We start from the raw sequence: 25,581 nt of genomic DNA, 5'->3' as shown, positions 1-25,581 counted from the left end.
GGTGTAGGGACTCACGTCCTGTGTCTGTGGAGAAGGAGTGGGAATGGGCTGCAGCCCAATGTGCCCGAAACCCGGTCCCAGAGCCTGGGTGGTTCTGGCATCGAGACTATTGCCCTTTGGCAAAAACCACCCTGCGTAAAGCCAAGAGGAACTATTATGCAGCCATTGGTGCAGCTAAAAGCAGCTTTTATGCCGCGCGAATAGCTAAAGCCAGGAACAATAGCAAAGAGATTTTTTCTATTGTCAGAAGTTTTTTATCCCCCGTCTCTGAACAAACTTCCCTCCCAGCCACATTTGAATGGTGTGAGGAACTGTCCTCTTTTTGCATTGAAAAAATCCAAGTGATCCAAGACAGTCTTGGATTGGACTCCCCTTCATCGACTGACTCCCCCTACTTGACACTTTCTGCTCCCATAGCCCCTTCCTTTCTTTTCACTAAGTTCATGCACGTAGCTGAGTCAGACACCTTGGCTATTTTAAAATCTCCTAAATTGGGGTCTCCTTCTGACCCCGTTCCTGCCAGGGTGTTAGCCGGTGTCGCTGAAGTGGTCTTTTTGGAGGCAAATAGAATTATAAATGTATCTCTGCAGACTACCATTGTTCCGAGTAGTTGGAAGCAGGCCAAACTCCTACCGCTTCTGAAAAAACCCTCACTCGACCCTAATAAGCTAGCTAGCTACCATCCCATTTCTCTTCTCCCAGCTATGGCAAAAGTTTGTGAGAAGGTGGTTTTTCGGCAATTGGAGGCTTTCGTGGAAACATCTGGCCTTCTCCACCCAGCGCAGTCGGGGTTCAGGTCATCCTGCAGTACCGAGACCGCTCTGGTGGAAATGGCCGAAGCAATTCGGGAGTGCCTTGACGCGGGCGGCAGAGCAGCTTTGGTTTTACTCGATCTCTCTGCCGCCTTCGATACGGTTCCCCATCAGTTGCTTCTATCTCGCCTATCTAATATCGGTATTGTTGGTCCTGCCTGGGATTGAATGAAATCTTTTCTTGAGGATCGGTCCCAGCAAGTATGGTTGCCTCCTTTCTCCTCCATTGCCAGGAAGGTGTCTACGGGTGTCCCGCAGGGCTCTACTTTGAGCCCTCTGCTTTTTAATATCTACCTAACCCCCCTGATCGTTTTGGCAGAGGAGCTGGGTGCTAAAATAATCGCATATGCGGATGACACGCAACTTCTCTTCACATGGAAAGATTCAGATTTGTCAACTGGGATTGCGCAGAACTGCCTATCTGCGGTTTTTTGGTGGCTGGCTTCCGCCCAGCTGAAATGTAACGAGGACAAGTCCGAGGTCCTCTTGTATGGTCAATTTCCATCTAACTTCAGAGAATCTCTGTGGCCGCCTGACTTTCCTCGTCCAATATCTGAGGGTGTCCCAGTAAAAAATCTGGGGGTTTGGTTTGCAGAAGACTTACGGATTACCCACCAAATTAAGAAACTGGTTGGAATGTGCTTCGGCATTCTTAAGTCCCTGAGAAGGTTCCTTCCGCTGCTGCCTCGTTTCGCGACCTTATCCTTTCCCGTCTCGATTATGCAAATGCTTTGTATATGGGGATTCCGGGATACTTACTTAAAAAATTGCAGACTATACAGAATGCCGCTGCCAGACTCCTGTTTAACATCTCAGGTAGACTTAGCGTAAAAAAACATCTGCGCGATCTGCACTGGCTGCCTGTTTTCCAAAGGGTGCAATTTAAAGCTCTGACTCTGGCGCACAGAGCATTGCATGATGTTGGCCCTTTGTATATTCAAAAGAGGTTTGCTTTTTATGTTCCGAATAGACCGCTGTGGCCCGCCTCCTTGAGTCGGCTGTCGATTCCACGCTTTCGTAGGGCTTGACTAGGTGGCCAGTCCCTTTCAGTTAAAACAGCCATCGCCTGGAACGCTCTGCCCGAGAAGCTACGGAACATCCAAGATTTTAGGCTTTTCAAAAAACAATTGAAATCTTTTCTATTCTCAGAGTTGTGCTAATGGCCTTTCCACAGTGGTCCTTCTTCAGCTCTCGCGCCAGAACACTCTTGTGTATTAGTGAGCGGTATAAGATAACATAACATAACATAACATGAGGGAACACCAGGTGGGGAGCCTAGGCTGTACTGGAAGGCCACCCATTGGGAGGGCTCCCCTAGTGTCTGGGGAACTGGGGGAGACTGCTGTAACAAGCATCCCACCGGTACTGGTGTCTGGCAGCACCGCTCCAGTTGGGAGGGTGCATGGGTCCAGAGAAAAGGGTGAGGAGAGGATCCCGTTCCCAGTGGAAGAACCAGTGGGTCAGGGGTTGCCAGTTCTGAGGTCAGAGCATCCAAGGAATGACCCTGCTGCGGCCACGTTTGGCCTGGGGGGGGGGTATTCATACTCTGTAAGGTGGACAGGAGGCTGGAGACAGGCAGACTCCCGCTCCTCTCATGAGGAGTGTGTTTCCCTTGGGGGGGGGATGGTTTGGTGTTCTCCCACCGGAAGTCCTGGGTTGCCAGGCACAGGTCCAGCCTAAAGGTACTGACCCTAGGTTGGAGTACCAGGTGCAGGGTGTCCCCCCGACCTGGGGGAAGGGGCGACTGCTAACAGTGCCCCTACCAGTTTGTCTTCTGGGGGTGCCCCTCCAGGTGGGAGGGTACGGAGCCCCAGAGAGGAGGACCGGGTGTGGGAGAGGCCATCCCAGTCCTGTGTCCAGCCTCATGGTCCAGACCCTAGGTTGGTGTGCTAGTTGCAGGATAGCACCCCTGAAATGGTGGGCGAATTGTGCAGGACACCTGCCAGAGATGCCCTGACAATTCTGGCAGGGGTATCGCTCCAGGTGGGAGGGTCAGAGCCCCAGGGAGGAGGACCAGGGGTGGAAAAGCCCACCTCAGTCTCCTGTCCAGCCGCCGGGAACAGACCCAGGGATGGTGGTTCAGTGCCAGGATGTCATCCCTGGCCTGACAAGAGGGAGAGTGGACAAAGTGTGCAAAACACCTGGGGCTACCGCCCCCCACTCTCTGATGCCACAGAGGTTAGAGAGCCCTGAGAGGCATAAGGTCTGGGTCTCTCCACTGATAACTGTCAGTAGCCACTGTGGCTGCCTCGGAATAGGGTGACCACAGAACCGCCACCGATGCGCCACCACGAGTCTGGCGGTCAAAGACCACCAGACTCCTAATTGTCCCCTCAGTTTTTACCTAACCTGTTTTCATTAAGTTAGTTGAGGTCAACACTTCCCAAATTAATAACCTAATTTCTGCCAACGCTTATAGAAAAAGTGTCCGAATGACGGCTTCTTTTTGGTTAGTGTGGGAGTTTTGACAGACTTCACCTTATCATTTGCGTTTTCATTGCCCTTTGGTGTCTGAGATTCACATCACCATACGTGTAACAGAAATCATAGATAATTTAAAGCAATCCGAGCATATCCACTTTAAAAAAAAAAAAAAAAAGTTAGACTTGATACATTTATATTAGCAGTAGCCAGCCCACTGCAAGAGTATTTCATACTTCAAATAAAAAATAATTAGTACAAGGCAAAAACAAGTTTAAATGAAAATGACTATTTCGAGGAAAATATTAAGTAAAGAATTGTCGAAAACATCACAAACACTCATCATACATTACAACCTACTGACTTGTGTCTTCAAACCCTTTGTGTGATTTATTGTCTTCAGAGGGATTTTTAGGTGAAGCAAGGCTACTTAAGAGAATCAGAACACAACCTATTAATCATAATTACTTGTTGACAGCAATGTGTGCCTGAGTGGGAAGAGTGTGCCATTCCCATTAATAATAAATGCAAGAAACACACAGGCATGTCACCCTGAGGATTTATGTGTTGGTTGTCCTACTCATTATTTGTTGATTTTAAAATCATTTGACGAGGTTTCATTAAAAGGAGAATAAATATGTTAGTGCACTTGCAGTTTGCTCTGCTGAAATAGAATTATTTGCATATTTATGTAAATTGAGAACTGTATGGAAATGGTGTTAGTCCTGGAAAAGCTGCCATTCTAACTTGCATCTGCTTTGTGAAAGATAAATAAATGGAAAAAGGAGCGGGACAGGGGGAATTTTGGGAAGTTTTCCTATATCACGAGGAATGGGCTTTCTCCTGGCATTTCAGACAGGGGCTGAATCATGATGAAATATCTACTAATTAATGAATGTTTTGCTGATGGCAGAATTTGGAAACACAAAGAGACAATTACTGCCCTGTGTTTCTGAGCTCTCCTGTCAACAAAACATGCCTCTACTTAGAGATATTTCGAGTTAATGAATGTGCCCCAGACGCCATAAAGAACCACACAGCCCCTTTTGCTCTGGTGCAGTATAGAAAGCATCAAGACACGCCCTCCGATGTGTTTGTTGCAAAAGGGCATATATTAGGAAAAAACTTTCTGCAATACAGAACAACTCTGCTAGGTTGCACATAGCTGGGATCGCCATCGTGCAGTCTACACTTTTTCTATATGTCCTCTGGAACTATGCATGCCAGGAACCTCCTATATTGCATACGATGCAAATAAGGTGAGAATCATAGCAGCAAGGCGAGAATCATAGCAGCAGGCAACTCGGCATCGGCTGGGCCTCTACATTTCTGCAAATGACATCTTATGCAATGATGTCCAACATCACTGAGTGATTAGGACAAACCGTCATGATCATCCTGCCAATATTCAGCCACTCCCAAAAGACATCCCTAATCACAGTGTAGTATGCTTAACTTATTGTGTAATGCATCTTTGCTTGTGCGTTTTTACCTCGTGCTATGTTTGGTTTTGAACCACACACATGGGTTCTATGTTGTCTGTTTCCATGACTGCGGGTCTCTGTTCAGTTTGAGTGTTCTCGGTCAGTCAGTTGACTGCTGATGCGGACTGCATAGGAGCTCGCCGTCGTGGGTCTGTAGCCAGGAAATAAAGTCTTCTCCCAAACCTACAAACGTGATCCTGGACTTCTTCCTACCTCCATACCACACCTAGTTTTGGAAATAAGACTGTTTTTGCTATTGTATATACAAACCAAAATGCCCCTTGGAAGAAATTTCTTTCAAGGCAAATATTTGTACAGCTGATCAACTTCACAATGTACTCTTCATAGTAATCTAATGATTCTGGCAGAGATCTGAGGGATATGCCTTAATGGGTAGAACTACCAACACTTGCTAATACCTATATGCTGTAGGATTCAGTGGCATTCCTAGCAAAGTACTGTAAGACCTTAAATGCTTTTTTTGGCAAAGTATTGGTATGGAGACTTTGTGCAGCGTTTATTTTGCTGACATATTTTGTCCCCTGCACTGCAGTGCCTAATTAAACTGTGCTGCAGCTGGAGGTGACAAAATACCTGTGGGGAGGGCAGTGGAGACACAGGGGGCACCCCTGTATCTAAAATATAAGAGTAAAAATTGCAATCACTGCACAGGAAACACCGGCATCAATATTGTGTCAGTATTTGCTGCGCGGTGAAATGTCCGCAAATCCAAAATATTTTTGTGCTGTGAAATTTAAAAATGGCCAGGACAGTTTGTAATCTTAGCCATAGAAAAGAGAAGCTGTACAATAAATCCCCTTCCCACTTCAGACAGATTATCTCTGAAGCTATTCAGCAGCAGTCAGTCTAAAATACATTTCATAATTAGGGAGCGCCGAGTCTCTCCTTTTTTCAGGTTAGGTTATTTTTAATTATATTCTAAGAAGGAGGGAGGGAGAAGTGACATCTCAAACATCTAAGCACACAAAAACAACAGGAGGAAACCCCTACCATGCTTAGCCTATCTCTGCATACCAGCCAGAGTGGATCACCCTATGGCATAAAAAAGGACTTTCACCCTCTGGGATACCAAGTGGCATGCTTCGTCATAAAGTCCTTGTCCAGATGCCTAATGTATGTGGACGGGCTCAACCTTGGTAACCAAGGGATCTCCTTATTTATTGGGTATGAACCTAAATTTAAAATAGTCTAGGGTGTGGTGAGGATCAATGAATTTTACAAAGGGCATCCTAATGTAGTTATTAACAGGTGGGGATGCACTAAGGAAATTAGTATCCTCGGTACCCCGGGGTCAACATGTTTCAGCCATCACACCAATGAGGTAAGGAGGCTGTTGGACCTTGTAGTCAAACTTTCATCAAAGATCTCTCACCGGCCATGAACCGGCAAAACAAAACTGCTCCCATGGGATTGGGGCAATGCTGGCTCCTACTACACACAAGATAAGTGCAAGCAGGGAAGCCGGTGGGAATTTGGGGACCTTGGGCCTCCCCCCACAGCCCCCCAATGAAGGACTAGGTTGGCACCGGGGCACCCTGCTTTAAAAAACAAAATGCGGGGACTAGTTGTACATGCCCTGGATGGGCACACCACTTTATAATTAAATAAAAAATCTAAATGCCCCCAAAAATAATAATGGTGTGGTATCTGTGGGGTTGCCCTGGTGCGCACCGGGGCACCCCATAGATAAAAAAAAGTGCCATCTCCTGCGTGGCCCCATATAATGGTCCACGGGTCCCTGGGGCCCCCCGCACAGCCCCTCATTAAAAAACAACTGCGGGTGTCCTACGTGGGACCAGGAGACCCAAAAACAAAAAAGCTAAATGTGAATAATAACTGAGTGGCCACAGTGGTATACAGTGGAATTGGGTAGAGTGGAGTGGCATCAAGTTGTGTGGCGTACAGTAGTGTGGCGTAAATTTGAGTAACCTAGAGTACAATAGCATAGATTGGAGTAATGTAGAGGTGAGTGGTGGACAGGAGTGCTGTACAGTGGAGAAGCATAGAGTTTAGGGGAGGAGAGTGGAGTGGCACAGAGTGGAGGGGCATAGAGTGGAGTGGCATAGAGTGGAGTGGCATAGAGTGGAGTGGCATAGAGCAGACTAGCGTACTGTTGAGTGGTGTAAAGTCGAACAGAATGGAGTTACGTACAGTGGAATAGCAAAGAGAAGAAGGGACTAGAGTGGAGTAGTATAGAGTGGAAAAGCACACAGTGGAGTGGCATGGAGTGGAGCGGCATAGAATGGAGTGGAATAGAGTGCAGTGTCATACAGTGGAGTGGTGTACAATACAGTGGCATAGAGTTGAGGGGCATAGAGTGGAATAGCGTAGAGTGGAGGGGCGTAAAGTGGAAAAGTGCAGAGCGGAGTGGCTTTGTGTGGCATATGGTAGAGTAGCATTGAGTGGCGTGGCGTTGAGTAGAGAGGTGTACAGCGTAGTGGTGTACAGTACAGTGGCGTGGAATGGCAGAGTGGAGTAGCATAAAGTGGAGTAGAGTACCACAGAGTGGCATAGAGTCAAGTGGCATAGAGTTGAGCAGCATAGAGTGGTGTGCCATAGAGTGGAATAGTGTAGGCTGGAGTAGCATAAAGTGGAGGGATGTAGAGTGGAGTACCGTGCAGTGGCGTAGTCTGGAGTGGCATACAGTGGAATAGCACAGAGTGGAGTTGCATTGAATGGAGTGATGTACATTAGAGTTGTGTAGAGTGGAGTCAAGTGCAATAGCATAGAGTGTAGTGACGTGGAGTTGCATAGAGTGGAGTGGCATAGAGTGTAACATCTTACACTGGACGTGGCATAGAGTCTGGTGGCATACAGTGGAGTGGCATAGAGTGCAATAGAGGGGAGTTGTGGTAGAGGGAGTGGCGTAGAATGGAATAGCAGAGTATAATGGAATACAGCGGCGTGGAGTTGATTGGTGCACAGTGGGATAGCATAGAGTGGAGTGGCATACAGTGGAGTTGTTTAGAGAGTGGAGTAGAGTGATGTAGAGTATAATGATGTAGAGTGGATTGGTGTCGAGTGTAGTGTCATACATTGGCAGAGAGCTGAGTGCTGTACAGTAGAATAGTGTAGAGTGGGGTGGCGTACAGAGAAGTGACATACATTAGAGTGGCATAGAGTGGAGCAGACTGGAATAGCGTAGCGTAAAATGGTGTGGCGTGGGGTACAGAGGAATTAGGTAGAGTGGAGTGGCATAGACTGGAGTGCCTTAGAGTGGGGTAAAGTAGAGTGGAATAGCGTAGAGTGGAGTGTTGTAGAGTCCAGTGGCGTAGAGTGTGATAGGGTAGAGTGGTGTACCACAGAGTGGTGTGAAGAAGCATAGTTGAATACCATAGATTGGAGTGGCTTAAAGAGGAGTGGAGTGATGGAGAGTTGCATAGAGTTGAGTGGCGTAGTGTGGAAGAGTATAGAGTTGAGTGACATAGAGCAAATATAAATACTTTTCCCTACCTATTACCACTTTAATAAAGTGGTAATAGGTTGGGCAAAGTATAAAACCTACTAATTACCTTTATCTAAGGCCCTAAGCCAGAACACAGCCAAAGTGAGCTACAAACAACACAGTTGCCTTTTACTTTTGTAAAGATAGCCATTAGCCGATCATATACTGCGGGGTCATCTGCAAGAACTGCAAAATCACAGCAAAATGACCACGATATACTGAAGACTGAGATATCACTACGTTTTAGTGACTTAGGAGTTTTAAATTACTTACCCTACTTACCTGTACTACCAAGAAGGATCATCTACACACCATAAACTATATGCCTGCCCAATTTCATTAAAATCTGACTGCCCGTTTTCCCACAACGCCGGAGTACAAAGTCTATGGAAAAGGCATTCATGGGAAAAACATTTTGGAATCCCATTTTTTTCTTTGCACCGCCTTGTGAATTTCTTCAAAACTTTAAATTGTCTGCCAATGTAAAAAAGGTAATAGTTCTTCTAAGTTTATTGCAAAATTTCCTGGAGATTCGTCAATTGGTGGCAAAGTTATTAGCGAGCCAGCTTTCGGGGAATTCCTATCTCTGGGAATCTTAAATATAACTACAGAGTAGCTACTGCCACTTTTATATATCAGTCTGACATTTATCATCTATTTATTGCTTTGGGAAATGCTACAAAATGTTATAGTTTCAACATTTTGAAAAATTATATATTTCTATATCTTTTCTTGTGAACCAGAATATTATGATTTTATAGCTTAGGATGTTCCACTTCAAATTTCACATATTAAACAAATGGAGAACATAAGCCTTGTAACTGCATGCTGGTGAAGATCTTCTTTAAACATTAGGACATGACTGTGCCTCAAAAAATGTAGGAATGGGTGTCAAAGGAAATGGAAAATGGAAATGAAGTAACAATAGAATTGTAAGTAAGAAGAAAAGCATTGAAGAAGTAATGGTGAGGATGTGGGATGCTAGAGTGTAGGCATGGGTGCAGATACTTGGAAATAACCAAGTGTAGAGCTACTATGGTATAAGTAGTTTGTTAATTACTAGAATATAGGTACCTTTAGTTGTATTAGGGCATAGGTATGTGGAGAAGTACTGGATAGGAGAAGATGGAGAGGTAGCAGAATATAGAAAAGTTGAAAGGTATTAAGGTATACGCAGGGATAGAAATTCTAAGCTATAGAATGGAAGGATTATAGGCAGGGGTACAGGTAAAAGGGTAAAAGTAGAGGCAAAGGGGTTAGAGTATAGATATGGCAGAGTTACTAGAGTGCAAGTTGTACTAGGCTAAAGGTAGGGTACAGATACCAAGGTGCATACAGGGAGAGGTGGTTTGGTTTCAGGAGTTAAAATAATGAATATGCATATATTTGAGTCAAGTGCGGTTGAACTGACTTGGGGACTAGGAAGGGAAATCAAATAATAAACACGCCAAGTCACAGAAAGGATAAATAGTAAGGAGGAACAGTGGCGGTGCAGAGATTTTCCCATATACTTCCTTGAAACAGAGGACTTCATGGATATTGTTTTGACATGACGGGCCTTCAGTAGGATGGGTTTATCATCTTGGGAATGGCACTTCTTTAACGAACTCCGGTAAGCATGGTTCTGCATAATTAACCTGCAGTACAGGTTTTCTTAGGTATGTTTTTCTCCAGAAGGACATGTAACCAGATATTCATATTCACTCACTGACGTACACATTTCCTCACCTCACAACACGCGTATACGTACACCAATTATGTGCGCTTTCCTAATACTTGTTTGATATTTGTATGGCTTACATTTTGGTGATGCCTTTGCTTTTCCTAAGTTTGTGAAGCAGACAGAAAGCTGATTTTTTTTTTAATTAGTACTCAAAATAAAAACGTCCCCTGTAAACTATATAATTTACAATGCCATATTCACACAGGCCAGTGTCCTTGCCTGCAGCAGCAGTGGCGTCACTAGGGTTGGTGTCACCCGGTGCGGGTAACTCCTTGTGTCACCCCCTCACGATTTACCGCATGGACCTCCTCCGCTCAGAGTCCGCCAGTGGACACAGTTGGCAATAACGGGACCATACAAAATCCTTAGTAACGTTTGTAAGTGCAAACCCTCAAATTCCAGGCCTGATTATCCACTTTTCGACCATCCCGCTCCTGTGCACCTTATCTCACAGCTGACCTTCGGGCCCCAGCCCCATATCAGCCCCATCCAGCTCAACTTTCATTATTCCCGTAAAAAACATTAGCAAAATCAACTTCAAACTTAAAACATTAAATATAGCAGTAAATATAATTAGCACACACTTTAAAATATGTTCCACAGTTGCCCTAATGACCTGATTGCTAATTAAATAAAATCAGAAAGGCAATGACAGGGCCGGTTTTATCGCTAGTATGTAATTCCGTCTACAGGGAATGTCACATGAGCCAATGAGGATTACAAGATGTAGGAATCACATGTCATCCATACTGGTGGGCAGTAAATTTAAAGAGGGTTTGGGCTGGGGAACCACAAACTCAGGATTTAAAGCATACCGTAGTGGTTGGGGCTTGGCTTTACTAATAAAAATGTATATCGGCCCAAACTCTTTTTAGCAACATTAAAATAATGAAAGACTGGGGAATTTCTAACTTTATAGTAACACAAAAAAAGTGAAGTTCTAACTATACCATTCATGTTTGTCTGCAGCTCTTTGATGACAGTTCATAGCCACTGTCCTATGTTAGGATTGTAACTTTTGAACTGCAAGTAACACAAGAATCTCTGTGACAAAGGCAGTAACCCACTGAGCTATCCAAATAAAATACAGTTTATCTGCATTTCAAAACTACCAACAGGCAAAGGACTGCTCTCCAGCAGGATCATTAATCACCAGTTCTCTGGACATGTTTTATTGATGCCTTGCATCCATGGCCACGATAATGATGTGCCTTGCTGGGCCTGTGCATATTTTTAAAATAAAAACAAACAGTAACACATTCTCTGACCTACTCCTTGTGTCACAGCCTGATCTGATAAGCAGCTGCAGGAGTCAGGAAAGGTGAATCAGAATAAACAAACAAACTTCTTTTCTCAAATGCTGAACAAAAATGGAAATATCCACGCAGCAGCACAGGACGGTAGGCAAAAGTTACTCGGTGTCAAATAAAGCATTTGTTCCCTTTGCCATGCCCCTGTTGTACTTGCACACACAGCCCACCCGAGCCGAGGCCCAATAACGCATCTCCAAGAATATAAAGAAAAACAACGTTTGGAGGAACGTTTTAAATTAAAGTGCCCATTTTCTATTGGCCTTCATATCCTCACTGCAAGGGCCAAGGCTCATGTTTGGGTGGGCCAGGCTCATGTTTGGGTGGGCCTGGCCCACCCCGACCACCCTCTAGAACCGGGCCTGCTGTCAATGCGCACCGCCAGCGTTTGAGCAGTGTTGTTTGACTTATTTTGTTTCCAGGAACCTGACCTGTGAAAATGAAAATTAGTAACGGGCCCGGCACTCGGTTCCATACAAATGGCGCCCTCCGGAACTTGGCATCCGGTGCGGCACTGTGAATAGGCTAGCAATACGCAATAGGCCACTCACCTGCTGAGTTGGTGGCAGACAGGGGGGGGGACTACCTCGGTCGGCGGCTAGCCTTAAACCAGGCTCCGCTCCTGTCCTTGGAATAAAATTAAATTATAGTGGCGACCTGAGACGAGACGAGACCTCCTCACCTCCTCGTCCCTCGTGATGCCAAGTCACGCACACTTGGGGCCCAATGCGCATGCGGGATTCGGATTCCCGTATTCCAAAACAACATCGCCGACTGCACCCCTCTAGTGATGACGCCACTGCCGAGGCGCACAGACGCGGCGGAGGAGGAGACAGTGCGCGCTGCGCACAGCCACCTCCTACTGAATAGTTAGGTTGCGTTGTTGCGTTTCTGGTTTCAATTTCTCTCTGCACCACACCACACCGACCGGACCGGCCCTTTGGTGTCACCCCCCGTGAGGGTGTCACCCGGTGCGGTCCGCACCCCCCGCACCCTCCTAGTGACGCCACTGTGCAGCAGAAAGAGAGAGTTTTTGTGTGTACATGTCTGAGTGTGCATGAAAGCGTGTGTGTTTTGAGTGTGTACAATGGTTTCTTTCATTAGCATACTGCCAGTGGAATCAACATTAGCATGTTTGTACTGTATATCATAAAAACATTGCATATTCATTAAGTAATAAAAGGCTTTTTTTACAAATATTTAAGCCGTAGTCTTCCACTATGGTGTGGAATGAATTCACTATTCCAACTAGCTGCAGAACAATAGTGCTTGTTTTGTGAATCTATTGCAAATGTAGCAGCTATGTCATCATAAAAAAACAAAGCAAGCCCTTGTCAACAATGTGACATCACACAAAGGCAGACTATTATCATTAGTAGATCAACAGAAGCACTGAGCAATGAGGGTTGAAATAACAAATATTTTGTCACAAATCTATATGTGTAACTTGCCGAGTATAACTGGCACCTCCCATCCCTTTTCCAATATGTGCTTTGGAATTTGAAGTTTGATTGCACGCACTATAATACTTACGATTTATACTTTTTTTCCCTATGAACACATGAATTATTGATCCACCGGTAATCAAATAAGTCTACTCATTTAATGATGGTTCGATTATCAAACAGTCTTTCATATAGAATTTTCTTTATCAAATATGTATTACTATTAATTCATTAAAAAGTCAGTGCCAGTTTTTTGTAATGGATGTTATAACTGTTTCCAAACCAGTTTTCTACATTTTTATTTTTATCGTATGTAAACAAGCTTTTATATATGTGTCCTGAATCTATAACCATATTTTTAAAATTGTTCTGAATCATGTTTTTATGATATGTTTTGTATTCACAACTAATTTACTTGTTTTATAAGTCTTATCAAATTTTGTAATGGCTTTTATTAGCTGTGCAAAAAAACAAATAAACTTGATAAACTTGAAACTTGTGTATTCAGAAAACTCAAATAAAATGCATATTTTTGATCATACAACCAGTAGGTTGTTTTAAAGGCAACACTTAGTATGGGGTGCTATTTAGCCATGCAGCAGTAGTTATTGAATGCTGCAGGAAGGTACCAAGGTGCAAACCACAGTGTTGAATATTCAGTCCTGTATGGAAACTGGAAAAATAAATAAGAGTGTTCAACTCAACGTCTCCAGGATATCACTGCACAACAGTACACCCCAAGACTTAAGTTGATGTGGGAAAAAATACAAGGCAACAGGTCTTCTTTACCTATGCACTCAGAATGTAGAAAGCCATCCCCATATCCCCAACCTTTCTCCAATTTAGGAAAGAAGTGAATAAGTACTTCTTTAGAGGAAGCTACTTCATAATGCAGTAAGCCTTTTTTCACTCTTAAAACCCAGCCACTCCTCCGATCACGTTATATCTTCACCTGAGACCCACTCTGCTGCCTTTTGGCTAGGTTTGTGCTATACACGCATGCACATACATCTAAACATACATGTAAATAAACAGCAAATCTACACAGTGGCGGCTGGTGACATTTGAAAGTGGTAAGGTGTAAACGTTCCAGGATGAGTGCCATTTGGCAAGCAAGGGTAGCGAGCGATCTAGACTCTCATAAAGGGGGAGTTTGAAAAAAGAGGGGGCAAATGGTGCATTTTTAAGCAAATTTGAGAAAGGTTTAAGCAGTTTTGCCAGGGCTAATATGGTTTCCAGTCTGTGCATGTTTCAGTTGACCATCTACAAATGTTTTCCCGTGGACTGTGCTGATGACATGCAAGACTGGGCCAAGTAATAAACTGCTATTTGGAGGAATCTTTTTGACTCTTGGAATTGGCTGTAGGTGCTTACTGGCTGCAGCAAGGATGTTTCCTTAAAAGCAAAAACAAGGCAGCAGACCTGCTCCATTTATGCACCCATAATCTGGAACAGCATCCTTCTTTCCATCAGGACAGGCTGATCCAATTCAGGAAAGAGTCAAAGACTCATGTCTTTGAAGAACATTACGTCGCAATGCATTAACCAGCCACAACCCAGATACCTCTTCCGTCAGTCATCGTCTTTGAGCCTGCACAGCACTTTGCTGCCTTTTGACTCGGTTTGTGCTATTGAAATACCATGTACATACATATGATGGGGTTCCAGAAAGGAAACTGTAGTCCTCATTATCAATATTAATAGCCACCTCAATACCAAACTACACAAGTTGAATTTAATTGGCTTTTGTTTATTAAAACAATTCCAACTCCAAACTTCCTGACTTTGGAGTTAAACCGTTCACCTGTATGTTATATTCGGAAGTACGGAAGTTAACATACCAAACTTACTGTCAGAATTACCCTAAGATTACATAAATGTCTACAGCAGAAATGGAAACCCTCTAAACTGTTGTCAGAACCAGCAACGTTTAATTTACAGACATAATTCTTTGGCAGTCATTAACTCACTGAGCCATCTTGTGAATGTTCCTACAGGCAAGGCAATTATCCCTACAGGAAACATATTAACACACTGAGCTAACTTACAGGAAATTGAACTAATCACCTGCAGGTTGAACCAAAAGTTCTGTAGCAGATGCATCAATAAAACATTTGTGATCGTTATTGCAAACTGCGGCCTGCAGGCCACACACAGTTCTCTGCAGCAAGTGCATTAACTAAGTGAGCTATCTTACTTGCATGGAAACCTTGATCTACTGGCTACACAACCATTTCTCAGACAGACACATCAACCCTTTGAGATGTTGCCTCAAAACGCAGCTGGTGGCCGTCAGGTTACACAGATATCTGCAGTGTGTGCTGACATTTTAACAAATAAACCTTCACCAATATATACAACAGAATATCATAAACCTGCGCTCAAGAGACATCACACAATGTGAACGAGTTACAATGGACTGGTGGGTCGTAGCCTCCTTACCTTGCTATCTGCTGTCACTGTGGGTGCGGCATAAACCCATGTAAGCAGGAGAAGTTGTAAGTGCCACATGGTTGTCCCGGTTGTGTTCCAGGGAGCAGAGATTGCCTCTCGTGGTGACTGTGGCAGAGGCAGGGAGATTTAGGGGCCCTGCAGGATGCAGACAGTGTGTCTGGTGCTGGAAACACAAGGAGCCCTGTAGGGTGCAGGCTGTATGCAAGGGGTCTTACAGGATGGTGATTCTGTGCAGAGAGCTGCAGGAGCCCTGCATTCAGGGAGCTGCAGGACTCTTACACGGTGCTGATTATGTGAAGGGTGCTGCAGTATTCCTGCAGGTTGCAGGCTGGTGGAGGTAGCAGGAGTTCTTCATGATGCAGTCTGTGTGTAGGGCACAGGGAGCTGCATCAATCATGCAGGATGAAAGGAGCAGAAATCCTCCAGGATGGTGTGTGTGCAGGGAGATGCAGTATTCATGCAGGTAGCAGCAGTCCTTCAAGTTGCAGTCTGTGTGCAGAGCGCAACAAGATTCCTGCTGGATGCAGGCGGCGTGCATGGTGCATGAAGCTGCAGGCCTACTGCCGGATGCAGGCTAAATGCAGGGTACACGGAGCTGCAGGATTCCAGTGGAACACAGGCACGGCTGTCTTGAAGACGTCAGTGGGATCGGACTCCACCCGGGGCTGAGCTTCTCTTCATCTTGTAGCCTCCGAGGACTGCACTCGCCTGCCCAACTCCCAGCCTGCTCAGCGGGGGCAGGAGAAACGCCAAGCAGGGCCTGGGAGCAGGCCGAGCACAGGCTGCAGGGGGGACACATCTACGTTTGGGCTCATTCAGCCTTGGGTTACTCGTGAGATCGATGAAGCTGGGCCCAATGCCACCGACATGGGTCATAGTGAAACCTCTCATCACTGAGCTCACATTGGGGACCGAGAGATCCTGCCTTACTTAATCTCAACAAAAACGTACTCCGTACTAATTACTATTTTACTTCCCTTCAACCTCTAGTGGAAGTGCCATTCATCTGACCGCCGGCCACACACTACATAATCTGTACCCGTTTAGCGGGACACCGGCAAACTAGCAGAAAAAGCCTCCTCGCCAGCCACACCCCACCCTCCTCCCGTGCTAAGATTTCCCACTCATTGCTGCACTTACCCCGGACATTTTCAGCCGGGTGGTTGCTGTGGAACTCCTCGAGCTCAGCTGTGCCATCCACCGTGAAGGGGATGAGTTTACCAGTGAGGGTTGATGATGGGAGACCAAGGAGGCATAGGACTAACCCGAGCTGATGTCTTAGCGGAAGTGGAGATTGTATCCAGAAGCACATGTGTCCCAGCCACTGATAGGAAAGTGCTGCCACTCCGAGAGCAGCTACTGAGACAATGAGCTGTCAGAGGAGGGTGGCTGCCACCCTGCGCCGACACCAGGATAGCTCAGCAGGTTCAACACCTGCTGCAGAGATATCTGTGTGCTGCTCTATAGCTCACAACTTTGTATTCGCCGGCAGCCAGACCCGCACTTTTCACCCACCGTCAGCCAGTCTGCTTTTCTCTTCTCTCGCAGTGCCCTGTGACAGCCTAGCAGTGTCTCCCAGCCAATCCAGGCACTGCTCCCTTGCCGTACACAGCATGAGAGCAGAACCAGGATTGGCTAAAGCAGGCAAACTCACCGCTCATTAGGAGACTGGGGGTCTGCAGCTTTGACAAACCCCCACTCACTAATGGGAAGGTGATGAACTGCCTCTAGTGTGCATGTCAAGCTGGCTGGAAAAAGGCAGCAGTCCAACCTGACATGCGCATTTTGTGGCCTCAGTGCAGTGTGCACGCTAATAACATGTATGTCTATGAAATTGAATCCCCACCCGCTTCTGAGCCACAGCAGCACCCATGGCTGAAGGCTGACTCGCGCCAATTGGAATGAAACTGCTGATTTAAATTCTTACAAGTGTATAATTACTTCAATACTATGTAGTGCATATTCACATAATAGGGGGACTGGGGCGGCAAATTATCAGTGGGTCAACGCACTAAGGCAGGAACCACCCCTGAACATCCAGATCCTTTACTGCTTTGCATGAGTGGAGAGTTAAACGTTTTGGAATCACTGAAGAAATCCTATGACAGTTGCAGGATTTCCTGTTAACCCTTGTAAAGGCCAATTTCCTCACATGCTGACCTGTACCCATTGAACTGTGCATGTGGGAATGCCTTCCCATGTGTGAGATTCCTTTTTATTTATTTTACTACACAGGGAAAATATGTTACACATGAAGAAACTTCTTTCCCTTCGTCCCCGCCAGTTTGGCAGCCATTCCAACTCTGTAACCTTTACTTCCAGATTCCTTCCCACTCCTGCTTGTAGATCTAATGCCACAAAATTGTTAGTGGGCAGGTCGAATTAAAAGTGTTGTTTGCCCTTTTGGCAGGGTCATCACCAAACATTTTGTCTTCCCTCCTGGATCTTTTCTGACCTGTTTTTGTTGGTTTTATGACTCTGGGCACTTTACCACTGCTGATCAGTGCTAAAGTGCATGTACTCTCTCTTGTAAACTTGGTAAGATTGGTCTCCACCTGTTTGCCATATTTGATGTACCTTTAAGTCCCTTAAACAGTGGATTCCTATATACCAGGGCCTGTAAATTAAATGCTACTAGTGGGCTTTTAGTGCTGCTTGCGCCACCCACCGGAGTAGCCTTTCAAACCTACCTCAGGCCTCTGCCGCTGCAGGCCCTGTGCGCGCAGTCTTCTGCTGCAGTGACATGGCATTTAAAGTGGTTGCCACATCTGAAACGCCCCTTTTACTGCATATTAGTCACCCCTAACGTAGGCCTTAGGTAGCCCTATGGGCAAAGTGCTGTGTAGGTAGAAGGCTGAAAGTCAGCAGAGGCAAAGACATACATCAAATGCTAATAAAACGTTTTTATTATCATTTTATTTTGCGTCCTGTAGGCTGCCTGCCAGCCGAGCCAAGGGCAGAGACAGCCACATTGACGCTGCAGCTGCAGCCCTAGGGGAGCAGGGGGTGGGGGGGGGGGGGGGGTGAGGGGGAGTGCTAAATGACCATGAAGGTTTGGCACTGCTGGGTGGAGAAACCAACACAGGCTTCCAGTATATGTCTGAGCACCAAACTGAGACCAATCCCAGCGCTGCTCACATGCTGTGAGTGCTGGGAGTTTGTTCCCCCACCAACTTGAAATTCACTGTGTTTCCATCACTGATTGGCCTGACTTGGACCCTAGGCAGCTAGAATTTCCAGGAGGGGGACTTTGGCATTTTTCTTTCTTTGCCTTTAATCACTCAACACTCTTTTTGTCAAAATGCCTTTCGACATTTTTTTTATATCAATGGATGTTTTCTGCTACATATTTTAACCCCTTCTGTGCCACGCCCTTTCCCCGCCCTGTGCCGGCCGTTGCATTAGCAGGCGGGATTCATGACGAGCTGGACTCGTCATGGGCACAGCGCAACCACGGCCCATGACGAGTCCAGCTCGTCATGGGCACACAAGGGGTTAAAATATTCTTACCATATTGTTTTTCATTTTGGAGCATTTGACCAATACATTTTGCTCTTGCAACTTGGTTTGTACCTTTGGCATTGAAATATATTGTTTGTATTGTACAAGCTGCTCTTTCAGTCTCTCTTTTTTGTCCGTCCCCCCCGCTTCATTTTGTTTCTTCTTTTGGTCTCACAGACCCTCCTGCTCATCGCCATGTTACCAGTAGTATAACAACCACACTGACCTCGCTCTTGTCCTTGGGATTCCCCACTCAGATGCCCAGTTTATTGTGCTAAGTACGCCTCAGATGCCCAGTTTATGCTGCTAAGTACGCCTCAGATGCCCAGTTTATGCTGCTAAGTACGCCTCAGATGCCCAGTTTATGCTGCTAAGTACGCCTCAGATGCCCAGTTTATGCTGCTAAGTACGCCTCAGATGCCCAGTTTATGCTGCTAAGCGTGCCTCAGATGCCCAGTTTATTGTGCTAAGCACGCCTCAGATGCCCAGTTTATGCTGCTAAGTACGCCTCAGATGCCCAGTTTATGCTGCTAAGTGTGCCTCAGATGCCCAGTTTTAGCTGCTAAGCGTGCCTCAGATGCCCAGTTTTAGCTGCTAAGCGTGCCTCAGATGCCCAGTTTTAGCTGCTAAGCGTGCCTCAGATGCCCAGTTTTAGCTGCTAAGCACGCCGCAGATGCCCAGTTTATGCTGCTAAGCGTGCCTCAGATGGCCAGTTTTAGCTGCTAAGCACGCCTCAGATGCCCAGTTTATGATGCTAAGAGCACCTCAGATGCCCAGTTTTAGCTGCTAAGAGCACCTCAGATGCCCAGTTTTAGCTGCTAAGCGCACCACAGATGCCCAGTTTTAGCTGCTAAGCGCCTTAGATGCCCAGAATATGATGCTGATGTTGTGGTTCTTCCAATAATTTGCCCGCCAGGCCCTTGCCAGCCCAAAGATTTCAGAAGCCAAGTAATAATGGAAAATATTATCTAACAATCTTCTCATATTACAGTTGAACTTCTGCATATATGTGAACCCCTATGTTTGATGCGTGCCTTACCACTGATGATCGATAGATAGATAATTCCACAATTAATTAAAATCATTGCAAATAAGTCATATTAAAACCATATAAAGTGCAAACATTCCAACATTATGAAACGGTGTATTTAGATTTATCATCTTGTTCTAGAGTTAAAAGGTTTAGACGCCATTTAGGCAACTATACACATGAACATTTAAAACAATTGACACAGCATTATGGATTGTAGTTCTACATGATTATCAGACTCCAGAACTATTTTTACTGCAGAGAGATATTTCATGAAGCGTGCCTCCAGCTGCACTGATTCTCCTTTCATACACTCAACCAGGGCAGCTTGCAGAATGTACAGCTGGGATCTATTTTTATAAGTGTATATCCTAATGCGAACCCACAGTGCAACCTGTATGCAAAGTCAGTAAAAAACTGTTGCATTCCCATATATAACGATCATAATGAATTTTATGCTTAGCTTGCCAGTGGATGGTGAGAATGGAACAAGTGATTTTGGGGCACATGCATCAAGGTATTTTGCGATCGCAAACAGTGCAATTTGCAAAAATCGGCCGTTTGTGATCGCAAAAAGGCCTTTTGCGATGTATGAAAGTTTTCTTATTCGCAATTTAGGTAATTGCAACTTCTTGCAATTACCTAAATTGCGAATGCAAATAGGAAATCACAATTTGCGATTCCCTAATGTATATGCAAGAAGCCTTTCATAAATGCGAACTGTGCATTTAGGAAAAGCTAATTAGCATCAACTTCAAGTTGATGCTAATATGTGCATACTTTGAAAAATGCACAAAACTGCATTTTTCAAAGTGCCATGTGGCGCACACATGCCCCTAGGGCATGTATGTGCCTTACATGTGCACCTTTTTTGTTAGGGGCGCCTCATGGGCCTTAGGCCCCCAGGCACCTTTGCCTGTGTATTACCTAATTTGCGATTACCAATTAGGTAATCGCAATTTAGGCAATGCAAGACCATTCCCACCTATGGGCCTTGAGGCCCATAGGAAAGAATGGAGTCGCAATAGCAAATAGCGATTCCCTTATTGCGTTTGCCATTCTTAAGGAATCGCAATTAGAAAATCGCTATTTGCTCTTGGTATTGATGCATTGCGTTTTGCCATTACCAAATAGCGATTTCTCAAAAATCGCGAATTGGTAATTGCAAAATGCACATTTGATGCATGTGTCCCTTGGTAATTTAAACTCTAACAATGAATTCACTTATTTGTCGAGAGGTCCTAAGAGACAGTTCCATCATACACCTATTTTTAGAAGCTTTATTTGTATATATCTTTTGAATTAATATTTATAGGACCTGTTTCCTAATGTATTCTTTTCAAAGAGGTACATTATATTACTCTAGTGGTCACAATCAAACATTCAGATTGAACAGCTAGCTGTACAACAGACCACACTATATGTTAAGTGCTCTCTTTCACAATTTTCTTCACTGAGGTGACACCCATAGTCGCTCATTAGGCTATGCATGACCCTCAATGTCAATGTTCATTGCTCAGAAGGGAAATAACTCCAAACACGAAGCAGTTCCCTCTTCCCCTGGCAGACACCATCCTTTGAATGAAAACTGAATGATTTACAGGAAGTGAACTCCTGCCATAGATCGTGACTCAAATGCTTAACCCCTTCGATGCGCATGACGGACCGGTTCCGTCATGCGCATCGGTTGCGCTGTGCGTATGACGGAACCGCTCCGCCATGGCGCCGCACACGCAATAGAACCTTCAGCACAGCGCGGTAATCCGCGCCGCGCTGAAGGGGTTAAAAGCGCACCAAAATGAATCATATCATGAAAACACCAAGTCACGTTAACAGGTTGGCCAGTGTGAAGTTGGAAACATGTTTTTAGCAACCTTTGTCATAAACTATGAAAAAGAAACACAATATTGCCTTACAAGATATTTATGAACATGATAATTTCTGCAATGTGTAGCACTAAGAGGTTATTCCCCTATAACACATATTTCAATGACTACAGTTAGTGTATTTTTCTAAACAATGCCATGCTGTTTAGGAGAGGGACCTCATTCTCGCTGGACATCTGACAGAAGAAACATCATCCCTTACACTTTTGTCCACTCTCAGAGGAACTTGTCTGGTCCAGCTTTGGAATCCAGCTTTTTGATTTACCCGTGTGACCGCCTGGTAATCTGTCTGCTACTGCTGGCTTGACTGCTTGCTGTTTCACTCTCACACACCAAGGTGATGAAAATCACCCAACTGATATGAAAAATAACACACCTTTGTCGACTTAGGCTAGCACCGTATACACCCAACACATTTCCATCCCTGCAAATCCCCACTGAGAGCTCATGGAGGCCCAATTCAAGAAGCCTGTTTAGGCTCACCCTCTGATGGACTGTACAACAGAGACAGATTCAAGCTTCATAAAATAAGCATGGTAGAACCAAATCAATGTAACCATCCAAAACACCCATCATCCTTTCGCGGCTAATAATACCCCGTCGCTGCATTAGGTTTTGGTATGTTCGATTTACTATGATCTTCAAATCAGGAAGTCTGTCTTTAGCGAGATTTGGCTGAGTTTAGTATTGAGGTGGCTACCACTGGGAAGGACAGAACCCAAAAATAATTCAGTGTCTAAACACCCAACCCTTTCCCAAATGTCTGCAGCCATGGGTCTGGCCTAAATTTTGGCAGGGCTGAATAATAGTTTAATATTTGACCCTTCAGCTACACACACAACAATATCAAATTAGTTTAAAATGCCCAGATTCAAACTTTTCAGATGGTTTGGCAGATCTTTTCTGCCAAGTCTAAAATGTTGTATGTCCTTCCTTTACATATGAGGGAACAACCCAAATTACTTCACTTAAGAAAAAGCTGACGACACAGCTGTTTTCTATCTACCTACATTGTACTTCAGTAAGTTTTCACTCAGTTTTTCTCGGCACAACAACAAAAGATCTGTTCCTGTCGTGTATTTTGTGCTTAAAATTAATAGATACAGAGAGAGAGAGAGAGAGAGAGAGAGACAGACAGACAGACAGACAGACAGACAGACAGACAGAGATAGATAGATAGATAGATAGATAGATAGATAGATAGATAGATAGATAGATAGATAGATAGATAGATAGATAGATAGATAGATAGATAGATAGATAGCTGCAGTGAGGACATCTTTGTTTTTCTCTGTGGATACTTCATAATAAGTGTTTTGTGTATATCAGCAATAGCACATCTAAAGGTCTATTACCACACTTCTGTTATACTAAATCAAAAGGAATTTCCCTTGCAGCACTGCGAAACAAGGAATACGCCACCTCCTACCTGCTTACAGTGAGACTAAGGTACAGAGGCACTTCCTATGCTTTCCCCTACTGTTTTTTTAACATTTTTATTAAGGGCATTCGCTAATCTGTGCTACGAGGTTTGAATCATGCAAGCTATTAACTGAGATAATGGCAAAGTAATTATCAAGGCAAGGTTGAAACTGTTTGAATAGAAACATATTTGTGAGAGGAGAAGATGGGAGGAAGATTCAAAATGGAGAGGCGAGGGGCTGGATCCCAAAACATTTTTCACTGGTGCTATTTCATGATCTAGGTGATAAGGTAGTGTTCAATCCAAATACCATTTTACCACAGGATTATGCAAGTGGTGCGACCAGAACATTTGTGTCCAGTTGCTGTGTGACACTATGTTTTGGTGCTGTTTTGTTTTTGTGCCGCACTGCTGTAGTGTGATTTCGGCATGTTGTACTGTGGTTGCATTTTGTTTTGTTGTGATGGGCCCTGTTATGGTTTAACTGTGATATATTATATTTTATTTGTTATTCTGTTATGTTCTATTTTTAGGTCTCGCATAAAGCAGCGCATGCGCTGCCTCTGCGAGGCATCAAGTAATAAGTATTACTACTGAAACTCCACCCATTGCATCTCACTTTGTTTTGTCACTTGCCATTGGTTACATCTGGCATTGCTCTTTTTATGTAGCTCATTCATTGGCTGGTGGTCCGAAACGTCACTTCCGTTTTGCTTCCCTTATGCAGGAAGCAGCACTGACCAACTACAGTTTAGTTCCGCTGCTCCGCATTATCTACTCAATTTGGGACTACTTCCTTGTTTATTTTCCACCGCCGTTCACCACTAGCTGCTGAGTTTGGAAGTGTTGGCATTTTCTTTTCCTGTTCCGCCCCCCTCCCGTTGGTCGTGTTATCCATCCTCCCGCCCTCTTTCCCGTTGTCAGTGTCACCGTTCCCTTTGTTCCCGCCCCCCTCCCGCTGTCCGTTTCCCCGTTCACTTTGTTCCGCCCCCCTCCCGTTGAGTGTGTTCTCCATCCTCCCGCCCCTTTCCCATTGTCAGTGCCCCCGTTCCCTTTGTTCCCGCCCCCTCTCGCTGTCTGTTTCCCCGTTCCCCTTGTTCCCGCCCCCCTCCCGCTGTCCGTTTCTCCATTCACTTTGTTCCGCCCCCCTCCCGTTGAGTGTGTTCTCCATCCTCCCGCCCCTTTCCCATTGTCAGTGCCCCGTTCCCTTTGTTCCCGCCCCCTCCTGCTGTCTGTTTCCCCGTTCCCTTTGTTCCCGCCCCCCTCCCGCTGTCCGTTTCCCCGTTCACTTTGTTCCGCCCCCCCTCCCGTTGAGTGTGTTCTCCATCCTCCCACCCCTTTCCCATTGTCAGTGCCCCCGTTCCCTTTGTTCCCGCCCCCTTCCGCTGTCTGTTTCCCCGTTCCCTTTGTTCCCGCCCCCCTCCCGCTGTCCGTTGTTTGACAGCTTGTTTTTATTTGTCTCTCCCCACCCCCTCCGAGTTTATTTATTGAGAGTTTATTTATTATTAAGTGATACAGCCCACGCCGAAGCTCGAACCTTGCTCTACAGCTCCAAAGTCGGCAGCATTATATGTTAAGCCACCTTCTCGCTGCGATTCTCTGCACCGTTTATTTCAGTTGGTTTCAGATGCTACATTTGCCCGCCTCAACCAATTATATCTGTCTCGCCCCTCCACATGAGTTGTGTTGTTTTTATTTGTCCCTCCCCACCCCCCTCCGAGATCGCTGTTTATTTATTCATGATTAAGTTATCCAGTCCACGCTGAGGCTCGAACCCTGTTCTCCAGCTCCAAAGTTGGCAGCTTTTGGGAATTTCGGTTTCCTGTGTAGATTGCTTAAGAGCATTAAAACGAAAGCATCCCGCCATGCGATCATAAACATGTCTGTAGCCAAAACAAGGAAAGCGTTGTCATTGTACACAGATTATACAAGGAGTAAAACATGCATGTAAAACATTCGGCTGTGCTCGAAAGCAGCAGTACCTCTAGTCCTGAAAACATTAGCCTTTATAGAAAGCAAACACTGAAAACAATCAGCCGTGCTTATCAGCAGCAGATCCTCACATTCATGGCAATGTTTACATGGTGCAATCATCGGCTGCCAGCACACCACGTTCAATAATGGGCACGGCCGAGTGCGGACGAATCCAACCCATAGAATAATGTCCTCTATTAGTATTAATGGAAAATGTTTGAAAACAATGAAATGCACAGACGTGCTCTCGTATAATCAGGAACCGTGAAGAAAACCATGCGTCTCATAGTAGCGTATATTCTCCACAAAGCGCTTCGACCCCTCGTTGGTGGTAGTAAGCGCTATATAATTGCAATACAATACAAGACATGGCCACCCTGTTAATGCCGTGAGGTGCAGGGCTACTTCGCCTCGCCCCTACCAGTGCGCAGCTCACCACATCAGTTGAGGTGCGCGAGAGACTTATGGGAACCGCCGGGCAAAATGAACTTCCACGCAGGGCTACAGTCTCGCGGAACTTCTGGTTAGCCCCCAGTACTGGCTGAAGATATCGCACTTGCAGGTATGAGGAAGAGGGGTTGCTGCTTTCCACCTACCCAGTGGGAGTGCAAGCTATGTCTAGGCTCTTCCTTAAGGGTTTCCCAAAGTGTAT

General features: G+C 45.2%; 1 protein-coding gene across 4 annotated transcripts in view; it reads right to left on the bottom strand.

Moving 5' to 3' along the window:
• CNTN5 (contactin 5) overlaps window positions 1-25,581 on the bottom strand; it is a 3,369,946-nt gene that overhangs the window by 1,103,490 nt on the left and 2,240,875 nt on the right. The window lies entirely within an intron of this gene.

Source organism: Triturus cristatus, chromosome 8 (genome assembly GCF_964204655.1).
Source record: "Triturus cristatus chromosome 8, aTriCri1.1, whole genome shotgun sequence".
NCBI classification, from domain to species: Eukaryota; Metazoa; Chordata; class Amphibia; order Caudata; family Salamandridae; genus Triturus; species Triturus cristatus.
This window is presented reverse-complemented; position numbering and strand designations above follow the sequence as displayed.